At 41.4% G+C, this 11,507-nt stretch overlaps 1 long non-coding RNA gene and 1 other non-coding gene across 4 annotated transcripts in view; both read left to right on the plus strand.

Moving 5' to 3' along the window:
• Positions 1-11,507, plus strand: part of LOC122549433 — a 25,329-nt gene that overhangs the window by 5,823 nt on the left and 7,999 nt on the right. For all 3 annotated transcript variants that reach the window (XR_006311528.1, XR_006311526.1, XR_006311527.1), the window contains 2 exons: positions 5,311-5,428; positions 8,039-8,111. This is a non-coding gene — a long non-coding RNA (uncharacterized LOC122549433). The remainder of the gene's footprint in view (positions 1-5,310; positions 5,429-8,038; positions 8,112-11,507) is intronic.
• LOC122549626 lies at positions 5,601-5,681 on the plus strand. Its single transcript, XR_006311622.1, has one exon. It is a non-coding gene; the product is annotated as a small nucleolar RNA SNORD87 (small nucleolar RNA).

Genomic DNA, 11,507 nt, shown 5'->3' on the forward strand with positions numbered 1-11,507 from the left:
GCCAGTGTAGCTGCGGAAGATGGACTGTTCCACATATCCGACGAAGAGGCAGGCATAGCTGGGGCCCATGCGGGTGCCCATGGCTACTCCTTTGGTTTGGAGGAAGTGGGAGGATTGGAAAGAGAAGTTGTTCAGAGTGAGGACCAGTTCAGTCAGTCGAAGGAGGGTGTCAGTGGAAGGGTACTGGTTGGTTCGGCAGGAAAGAAAGCAGCGGAGGGCTTTGAGGCCTTTGTGATGGGGGATGGAGGTGTACAGGGACTGGATGTCCATGGTGAAGATAAGGCTTTGGGGGCCGGGGAAGCGAAAATTATGGAGGAGGTGGAGGGCGTGGGCGGTGTCCCGAACGTAGGTGGTGAGTTCTTGGACTGAGGGGGACAAGACCGTGTCAAGGTATGCAGAGATGCGTTCGGTGGGGCAGGAGCAGGCTGGGATAATGGGTCGGCCGGGACAGTCAGGTTTGTGGATTTTGGGTAGGAGGTAGAAACGGGCAGTGCGGGGTTGTGGGACTATGAGGTTGGAGGTGGTGGTTGGGAGATCCCCTGAGGAGATGAGGTTATGGATGGTCTGGGCGATGATGGTTTGGTGGTGGGAGGTGGGGTCATGGTCAAGGGGACAGTAAGATGAGGTGTCCGCGAACTGGCGTTTAGTCTCAGCGGTGTAAAGATTGGTGCGCCAAACTACCACCGCGCCTCCCTTGTCTGCTGGTTTGATAGTGAGGTTGGGGTTGGAACGGGTGGAGTGGGTGAGAGAGGTGGAGAGGGTGAGAGGTTGGAGTGGGTGAGAGGGGTGGAGAGGTTGAGGCGGTTAATGCCGCGGCGGCAGTTGGCTATGAAGAGATCGAGGGCAGGTAAGAGGCCAGCCCACGGGGTGTCCAGGTGGATGGGGTGTATTGGAGGTGGGAGAAGGGGTCGTCAGAGGGTGGGCGAGAATAACTCTGCTCATGTTCTATCTTGTGCCATGTCACATTCATTCATCACTCCTATGCTCATTGGTCTGTATTGGTTCCAAATCAATGCCTAAAGTTTATGTCATCCCTGACTATTCTTAGTAATTATGTCTAACTGATGTAGTTTGTACCTATTGCTGTCATGCAGTAAGCTACATCATGTTGTTAAAACATGTACCCCTTCTTGTTAAGACCCATTAGTGGTTCATCCTCTAACACTGTTAACCAAACAGTTTAAGCCAGTAGAGGGTTCTTGTGGTGTAGTGGTAGTCCTACCTCTGAGCCAGGAAACCCAGGTTCAATTCCCACCAGGTTCCAGTGTACCATCAGGGGCTGCTTAGCCGTTTTTGTTATGTTTAAAAGAATAGAAAGAAGGATTCGAGGCAAAACTCTACCCCAGTCATTAGCTAGTAATGATTGATTTCACAACACATATGACATCAACTTCATCAACTTTACAACATCCTGAAATACGTGCTCTGACTACTTGTACAGCTTTGATTTTCATCACTTCGGTATTGCCTGCTAGATCTTCATCTGCTTAGGTCAAAGCTCTAAATGTTTCTGTATCTCTCTTTCCTTTATAAGTTGTCCCTTTTGACATTTATTTGGCATTTGTCTCTCTTACTGATACTCGCAGTTATGTTTTAATCATAGTTCTAGTCATTTAAAAGGTTGCTTGAAATTGTCAGAGTTGTCAATTGTTACTCTGAGTGTTTAATTCAGATAAGTTTAAGTATTTGAATAAGTAAGCCTTTATTCTTTGTGACCAAAGTGTTATTTCAGACCACAGTGTCTGACATTGTAATGCTGTGTCAAGAGGATTTAAAAACCTTTTTTTATTTAGATTAATTAATATTACAGAACCCTCTTTGTAATCGCTATACTGCAGGTAGTAGTCCAATAAGCAATATGTTTGAGAGAAGAAATTGAATATCAAAAGGAAAAAAAGGTTAGAACTATTGGAAAATTATGCAGAGAAATATAGCTTACATAAAACATCTATTCCTCTTTGCAATGACTTAGTATTTTCAAAGTATAATCATTCCCGAATTTCCTTCATAAATACTGGATCTGAGATTGTTCTCCTTAATAGTGAGTTAATAATGGCTTCCCTGTCTCTCCTCAACAAGTCTGCAGATTTTTTTATTTCCTGTGTCTGAAGAATTTATGAATTTTGTGATTGACTTCTAAGGTATAATCCATGTATTCCATGAAGTTTGTCCGGCAATAAAGGACATTCAAAACATATTTTCTAAACAAATACAAAAAATTTTCCAATCATGGAGCAAGTAGAATATACAGAAAATATTTGCAACACAAAGGAGTTCTTCCAAGTCGAGGAGTGTGGAATCATGAACATGTATTTGTCTCTCATCTCAAAAACTATATAACTGAGCCAATTATATATGTCAGAATAAAGTAAGTATAAGGACAAGGTTACAATTTACAGTATTAGTAAATATGCCCTCCTGAGATAGGATAACCTTCATCCAATACCTGCAATATATTGCCAAACTTCATCTTGTCTCAACTCATCTACCTCTGAAAATCTCATGTATGTATTTATTAAGGGCTTTTTCCAATGTACTGCTGGCCAGCCATTCCTGGTTTATCCTTAGTAATGTTGAAATCAACCCAAATATTTGCTGCCCACATTAACTTGCACTGAACCCTATTTATTCATCATCAGTCTGCTCACTGGCTGCCAGTTATGTACAACCTCTATGGCTTCATCTCTCCTTTTCTCTGTAATTTCCTACTGACCCTCAACAATCTTCTGAGCTTTCAGCACTTCTCTCCTTCTGACTTGCGTGTCCCTTTGGTGGTCGTGGTGTCAGCTGTCAAGGCCCTTGGAACAGAAATTTGCTATCTAAACCTCTGACTTTTAACCCCTCTTTATTCCTTTAAAGCACTTATAATTACTATTTTAGCAAACTTCTGATCATTGGTTAAGCCAGTTTGGGAATATTGTTTGAAATTATGGTCTCCGTCCTATAGGAAGGATGTTGTGAAAATTGAAAGGGTTCAGAAAAGATTTATAAGGATGTTGCAGGGCTTGGAGGGTTTAAGTTATAGGAGCAGCTGAATAGGCTGGGGCTGTTTTCCACACTCCAATCACTCACTCAGTAAAGAAGTTTCTTCTGAATTCTTTGCTGAATTATTAATGACTGTCATATATTGTACCAAATTGTGTATTGCCCACAAATGGAACCTTTTTTTCTACATTTATTTTGTGAACTAAAGTCAAGTCACTTTCTTATCTGTAGAAATGAGCTCCAACTTTAAGTATTTTCTGATACGTACTGTACAACACTTCAATTTTGATACATTTGGGTGAGTCTGTTTCTGCCATTTTATCCTTTATCAAACATTGAGATCAGAACTTTTAAAAATGCTCCAACTTTGATCTATCCAAGGTATTGTACAAGTTTAATGTAACTTTTCTGCTTTTCAGTTTTGTCCTTCTCAATGCTTTGTTTCCCAGTCCTCTGCTTTTTTTAATGGCCTTATTAACCTCCATCTCTGCTTTTAGTGATTTTAGTAGAAATAAAAAGTGCACCTTACTCTGATGTGAAATAAACATAGAAACATATGTATCTAAATGAAATGAGTCTTCCTGTTTAACAAACCAACAATTTCATTTTAAGAAAATAATTAGTGTCCACTTGCTGAATTAGTTATCATCCTGCTTAAGAAAATTATTTTGCACAAAATCTTAAAATCGTTTCTGTTAAGTATTGTACATTAATAACAAAATTGAGTCCATAACTTTTGAAATGTCCATAAATGATAAATTTGAGTAACAAAAAAATGTGTTGTTTCTTAGACTAGCTAGTGCAAGTGTCATCATAAATCATGTTAGCAGCTGTAAGCTCTAATTTAGATGATAAATTGGCCCTTGCCACAGGGGCATCATGGTTAGAGCTGTCCAGTGGATCTGACCATGCCCCTGTTCTCCAAAGAAACAGAAGAGAGAATGCTGGTGGTCAGAGATTTAATTCGGTTTAGTCTTTTGTTTAGTTGTCTCTGTGGTATCATAAATTTTGTGTGGGTCAAAGTCTTGAAATGAACTTGCAGTGAAAATGCGACTCTGGTTGTATTGGGACTACTGTTATCATGCAGTGAAGCCATGACCTTTGCACATTGGTTATTAATCTTTCAACGCATTTGCATATGTCATGGTACCAGTTAGGTTTTCTATTATTTGGTTATAATGAATATCACTTTAAATAAATCACCTTCCATTCATAATTACTTAATTGTGCTTGACTTTTGATAAATATCATTGTATTTTAACAGTCTTTACTTGAATGTGAATTACCTTGTAGAAGAAAGATGTTCCCAAGTATGTATCTTTACATGTTTGAACTTCTGTTTCTGTTAAGGTAATATTCCAAATTTAACTTGTCTGTATCCTTCAATATCTTATATCACTACAATGAATGATATCTTTTATTTCAGGACTGAAAATCTCCATGTCTGTCCAATATTCTTTATAATTTGTAAAACATGAGAGACCAGCTCCATGACTGTGCAATGCTACTTCCCAGTGCTAGAATATGACTAAACCTTTGTGTAGCACTCAAAACACAACTTGACCAGAGCATTTGTTCATAATGCATTTTAATATTAACATTCTTAAGAGTTTTATTTTGCTCCTCTGCAATTATTGCATATAAAGAACATTTAATCTAAGTGCCCTCCTACCCCCCGCCCCCCCAGGTTTTTTTTGACTTGTTTCTGGTATATTTTTATTGCCCACTTTTTTTTCTGTCCAGTGTTGAGTACTTTATATTTAACTGGATGAAACTTTATTTCAAAGCCATAAAATAAAAGCAGTGTCTGAAAATGCAGTAAAGGTTCAACAATTTTTGTACACACAGACCAAACTGCTAAAAATGATCTTCACAGCTGTGTCCTATGATTGCTGAGTGCAACCTACAGTTTTAATGTATATGCTTTGAAAAACATGAGCAGTAACAACTTAATAAAAACATAAGCTCTTTTTTGCACAATTCTAATGTATAGAACTGTTCGAATTTTCCTTAACCACTATGCTGCACAAGTTTAGGACTTTAAATTGATAATCAATACATGTCCATTGTAGCCATTTTATTAAAATTTATTGACCTGGTACAAAATATTCACAGGCTCAATTGGCAATGAAGACTAACTGTCATTGATGTTGAGTTGGCATAGCAAGTAAAACCATGAAATAAAAGCAGAACATTCTGGAAATGCAGAACATGTCCATCACTTCTTAAGAGACCAATATATTGTTTTGGCTGTACAGTTTGTTTGAACCTAAAAGCTTAAAGTCATGATTTTATTAACTTTTATGCTGTTATAAACTATTACAGATGACAAATATCTTTATCAGATGTCAGCACACAATTTGGAAATTACAACTGATGAAAATTTACAGTAGATTGGAATGACCTTTTCCACAGGAGCGGTGCTTTGATGTATAGGAAGAAGGTAAAATTGTATATGTATTTATTATTATAACTCGTAGGACCTGCAAAAGAGAGAATCCTTTTTAAGTTGTCAGGTAGTTTTGAAAAGTACCTTGTTTAAAGATTACATGTAACATCATTTAATTACATGTAACTTACAAAAAGAGTCTACATTTAATTTGGATTGAATTATTGCTGGAACAATGATGAATTCAATTGCCGTTTACCCATCTGACAATATAATGAGGATATCTTATTAATTCTGAGTTTCCAGCATCAAAATATTCTCTATCTCACAATATATCTTTTAGAACAAAAGATACAACTTTTGAAGTAACAAATCATCATTAATACATTTAAATTACATACGTGTAGCATGGAATGCATTTGGACTCCTTGGGCGTCTGGTTGGCTCAGTAGATTGGATGGTGAGAGTGAATCAGATTGGTGCTAACAGCATGAGATTCAGCCCCCTTTCCAGCTGCCCTTGGGTTTAAAACCCGTCTTCTTGGCCTATCTGTGGTAGACATTGTGGATGTGGGTCAGACCTGCCTTCGGGCAGAGCTTAAGAAAATGAATAGAACACACTTATTTATTGAAGAAATAAATAGATCTATTGAAGTGTTAGCTTTTTAGAAACAATAACACAAACAGACAGGCACCAAGGAATTTGAGCACGTGCAAATGAACCACACTGGCCCTCATTGCTTGTGTAGTCTCTCCCCCCAAACTGATATATGCCACTAATACAGCACCTGGCTGTTTTAACACTGCAATTTTTGCCAGAATGTCAGCTATCAAGTTTAATTGTTTTTCTTCTGATTTATTGAGTATTTTGGTTGAACATTAGTTCTTCCTCTTGTAACAGCACAACCAAGTGACTATGTTAACTATGAAACTTTTTAAGCGAATAAAACCTTGTTGTTTTGGACCAGAGTTCCAGATTTGGTGAGAATGAAAGAATACTGAATAATTTCGCCATTTTTCGATAATAGAAGTGATATCTAAAACAATATGTCATATAAAGATACTTTATATTGATTTTTACCAACTTATTGTAACATTATGCATTGAGAGCCACAGGGACTTGAGATCCCTCTTGGCTCATACCAACTGGAATATCAATCTGGATTTGTCCCATGTTCTGTTTGTTATTGGCTTCTCGCTACTTTATTTTTAAAATTTAATTTCGCTGCACTGTTATTTTTCCCAAATGTTGCCATATTTGCGTTTTATGTTAGGGAACCAATTGCCTAATCCAGCCAGGCAGGATGTTGTTGATAGTGATGTCACTGACTGCATTGGTATGTGAAATGCTCCCCCCAGTGCATAGTATCAAAGGTCCAGCCTAGGAAGTGGAAATATTGATCAGAAATAGGATGTGATTACTAGAAGAAAGAAGTGATTAGCACTGCTGCATCATTGTGACCCCAGGTATGATTACACCCTCAGATGAGTGTGTAGAGTTTATACATTCTCCCAGTGTCTACATGGGTTTCCTCAGAGTGCCCCGGTTTCCTCCCACAGTCCAAAGATGTGCAGGTTAGGTGGTTTGGCCATGCTAAATTGCCCATAGTGTCCAGGGCTGCATAGATTACATGAATTAGCCATCTGAAATGCAAAGTTAGGGTAAGGGCTTGGGTCTGGGTAGGATGCTGTTCAGCAGGTTGGTGTGGACTCAACGGGCTGAATGGCCTGCTTCCACACTGTAGAGGTTCTATGATAATTTTAAAAATCTCACCTTTCAATTAGGTGAGATTATTTTGCGGTAACCATGTTGTATATTATTTAGTTTTATACAGTCCCTAGGTTATTTGATGACTAGTTTCTGATTTAGGCTAATACAGTGGATTATTATTGTAACTAAAGTCAGAATCTATTAATCAGCTTTTCCAACAGGAAGGAAAGAATATTTATCTGTTCCTCATTTTGGTACATTCACGTGCCTGAAGCTTCTGTAGTAGATTGGGGAGAAGAGCCTGGATGAGTGTAGCTCTGAGAGCACTCAAGAAGCATGGCACCATTGATGTCAAAGCAGCTATTTGATTGGTGCACCACCCACCACCTTAAACATTCACTTCCTGCACCACTACTCTGTAGTGGCAATAGTGCCTGTAATCTACATAGCATGGAAACAGACCCTTCATTCAAACCCATCCATGCCATAAGACAGCTTGCCAAGCCATCCTCAAAAGCATGTTCTAACCCCATGACCCCTACCGCCCAGAAGAACAAGTGTAATAGGTGCATGAAAGCACACCACCTGCAAGCTCCCCTGCAAATCACACGTTTCCTTTCGTGGATAACTACTACTATTCGTTTGCTATCACTGGGCCCAAATGGTGGAACTCCTTTCCCTTTAATAATATTGGTTTACCTACTCCCAATAAAACTGCAGCAGTTCAAAATGTTGGCTCACCATCCCCTTTTCAAGGGATCGGCAATAAATGCTGACCTTGTCAGCAAAACTCTCATCCAATCAAAGAACCTTCTTAAACATGTTAGCTGAAATGTAGAAACCCAAAGAAAATGGTCAATATTTTTTCAGTTGCATGTTACAATAAAAAACTAGTTGGATGCATCAAAAGTTTAGAAAATGTTTGAATATATATTTGTTTGTTCATGATTACAGGTGATGTCCATGACTACATATTCTGGTAGCTGTGTGAATGAATGTTAGACTGATTTTTCACTGTCTATGACAGGTAAATATGATTAATGAACAATATAATTTTGGAAGTTAACGAACATTGCAGCTGGAACTGTGAAGATTACCTTTGCCGTTTACCCATCTGATATAAAAATCATGTGGATATCTACTTGTTCTGAGTTTCCAGCAGAGTTAAAATTTTGTTTGCTAAAACTTCAGTTGTTTACATGAACGGGCAGCACGGTGGCACAGTGGTTAGCACTGCTGCCTCACAGCGCCAGAGACCTGGGTTCACTTCCCGCCTCAGGTGATGCTCTGTGTGGAGTTTGCACATTCTCCCCGTGTCAATGGGTCTGGGTGGGTTACGCTTTGGCGGGTCGGTGTGGACTTGTTGGGCCGAAGGGCCTGTTTCCACACTGTAAGTAATCTAATCTAATCTAAAAAATGCATTGACTTCATTGCCCAAAATAGTGAGTTCATAGAATCCCTACAGTGCAGATGGAGGCATTGAGCACATAGAGTCTACACTGAACCTCCGAAAAGCAATCTAAGGCCCTACCCTCCCCAACAGATTGAACTGGCAAGCAATAACATTCTTCAACAGTCCAGACAATTTCAGGGCAGGACATTTATATGCCTTGACAGCTCCCTTTACCAATAACTTCTGACAATTCCTCTTGACACTCAGAACTGTTAAAAACTGTGAAAAGCAAATGCCAACAGTGGATTTCACATTTCTACGTGATTTCACATACTTTATGCACTTCCATACTTAAAATTCCAAAACGCACCTGGACTCCTGCAAATTGTACCCAAATTCCAAAACTGAGTGACGTACTCCCAATAAACTGCAGCAGTTCAAAATGTTGGCCCAGGACTATATCCAAAAGGGCAAACTGGCTATCCAGACAATTCATTAAAATTCAGACTTTTCCTTACAAGGTCTATTCACTGCACTTTGTATTTCAGACACCCAAATTACCAAGACAACCGATGTGGATATAAACTGCTGATCTATATGAATCGGTGAAATGCATACGTCCTCCTTCTTGCCCACATAAAAATGGTAGATTGCCATGGTTGTGGTTGAGACTTCTGATTCTTGGTCATACAGTCATAGAGTTTTACACCATGGAAACAGACTCTTTGATCCAATTTGTCCAAGCTGACCAGAAATCTAAAATTAATCTAATCCCATTTACCAGCATTTTGCCCAGATGTGCTCATCCAGAAGCCTTTTAAATGTTGTAATTGTACCAGCCTCCATCATTTCCTCTGGCAGCTCATTCCATTCGCTCGTCACACTGTGTGGAAAAGCTGTCCCTTGGGTCCCTTTTAAATCTACCCCCTCTCACCTTAAACAGATGCCTCTAGTTTAGGACTCCCCTACCCTGGGGAAAAGACCTTGGCTAATCATACTATTCATGCTCCTCATGATTGTATAAATGTCTATAAGATCACCCCTCAGCCTCCGACGCTCAATGGAAAACAGCCCCAGCCTGTTCAGCCTTTCCCTATAGCTCAACCCTGCATTCCTGGCAATATCCTGAAATCTTTTCTGCACCCTTTCAAGTTTCACAACATCTTTCCTATGGCAGGGAGACCAGAACTGAACACAATATTTCAAACCAATGTCAGGTACAACTGCAACATGACATCCTAACTTCAATGCACTGACCAGTAAAGGCAAGTGTACCAAGTGCCACCTTCATTACCCTGTATGCCCGCGACTCCACCTTCCACTTTGCTGTCATCTGCAAATTTCCTAACCATTCCTTTTATATGCATATCCACATCATTTATATAAATGACAAGAAGCAATGGACACAGCTCCAATCCTGGGCGAAAGTGAGAACTGCAGATGCTGGAGATTAGAGTTGAGAGTGTGGTGCTGAAAAAGCACAGCAGGTCAGGCAGCATCCGAGGAGCAGGAAAATCAACGTTTGGGCAAAAACCCTTCATCAGGGTGCCATGGTGGCTCAGTGGTTAGCACTGCTGCCTCACAGCATCAGGGTCCCAGGTTCAATTCCGGCCTTGGGTACCTGTCTGTGTCTGCGTGGGTTTCCTCCCACAATCCAAAGATGTGCAGGTCAGGTGAATTGGCCTGGCTAAATTGCCCATCGTGTTAGGTGCATTAGTCAGAGGGTCTGGGTGGGTTACTCTTCAGAGGGCCTGTTTCCACACTCTAGGGAATCTAATCTAATCAGGAATGAGACTGGGAGCCTCGAGGGTGGAGACATAAATGGGAGGGGTGTGGGGCTGGGGGGGAAGGTAGCTGAAAGTGTGATAAGTGGTTGGAGTTGGGGGTAATGGTGATGAGTGGAGTGGATAGGTGGGAAGGAAGGTGGACAGGTAGGACAGATCATGAGGGTGGTGCCGAATTGGAAGGTTGGGTCAGGGATAAGGTGGGGGTAGGGGAAACAGGTGAAATCCACATTGATGCCATGAGTTGGAGGGTTCCGAGACTGAAGATGAGGCGTCAGGTGGTAAGGGAGTGGCGATGGAGGAGGCCCAGGACCTGCATGTCCTCAGTAGAGTGGGAGGGGGGAATTGAAGTGTTCGGCCATGGGGCAGTGGGTTTGGTTGGTGCAGTAGTCCTGGAGATATTCACTGAAGTGCTCTGTGAGTGGGCGTCCTCTCTCCCCAATGTAGAGGAGACCACATCAGGAGAAATGGATACAGTCGATGACGTGTGGCTGCAGGTGAAAATTTGATGGATGTGGAAGGCTCCTTTAGAGCCTTGGATGTAGGTGAGGGAGGAGGTGTGGGCGCAGGTTATGCAATTTCTGTGGTGTGAGGGGAGGGTGGATTGTTGGGAGGCGTAGACCGATGAGGCAGATGTGGAGAGAACAGTCTTTGCAGAAAGCGGATAGGGGTTGGGAGAGAAATATATCTCTCGTGGTGGGTCTGTAGGTGGCGAAATGTCGGTGGATGATGCGACTTATCCGGGGGTTGGTGGGGTGGAAGGTGAGGACCGGAAGGATTCTGTCCTTTTTGCGGTTGGAGGGGTGCGGTTCAAAGGGCGAGATGCAGAAAGTGAATGAGATGTGCTGCACAGCATCTTCCAACCACCTGGGAGGGGAAATTGTGGCTGAGTTTCCACCATCCCCAAGACATCCCCTCGGCCCTCGTTTTACTGTATCCATCACTCCCGATGTGGTCTCCTCTACAGTGGGGAGACAGGACACCTACCCGCAGAGTGCTTCAGAGAACATCTCTGGGACATGCGCACCAACCAACCCCACTGCCCTGTGGCGGAACACTTCAAGTTCCTCTCCTTCTCCGGCAAGGACATTCAGGTCCTAGTTCTCCTCCATCACTATTCCCTTATCACCTGACGCCTAGAGGAAGAACGCCTCACATTCTGCCGCAGGTCCCTCTACCCCCATGGTATCAATGTGGGTTCCACTAGTTTCTTCATTCGCCGCCGCCCCCCCCCCCCCCACACCAC

This window comes from Chiloscyllium plagiosum, chromosome 4, assembly GCF_004010195.1.
Source record: "Chiloscyllium plagiosum isolate BGI_BamShark_2017 chromosome 4, ASM401019v2, whole genome shotgun sequence".
Classification (NCBI taxonomy): Eukaryota; Metazoa; Chordata; class Chondrichthyes; order Orectolobiformes; family Hemiscylliidae; genus Chiloscyllium; species Chiloscyllium plagiosum.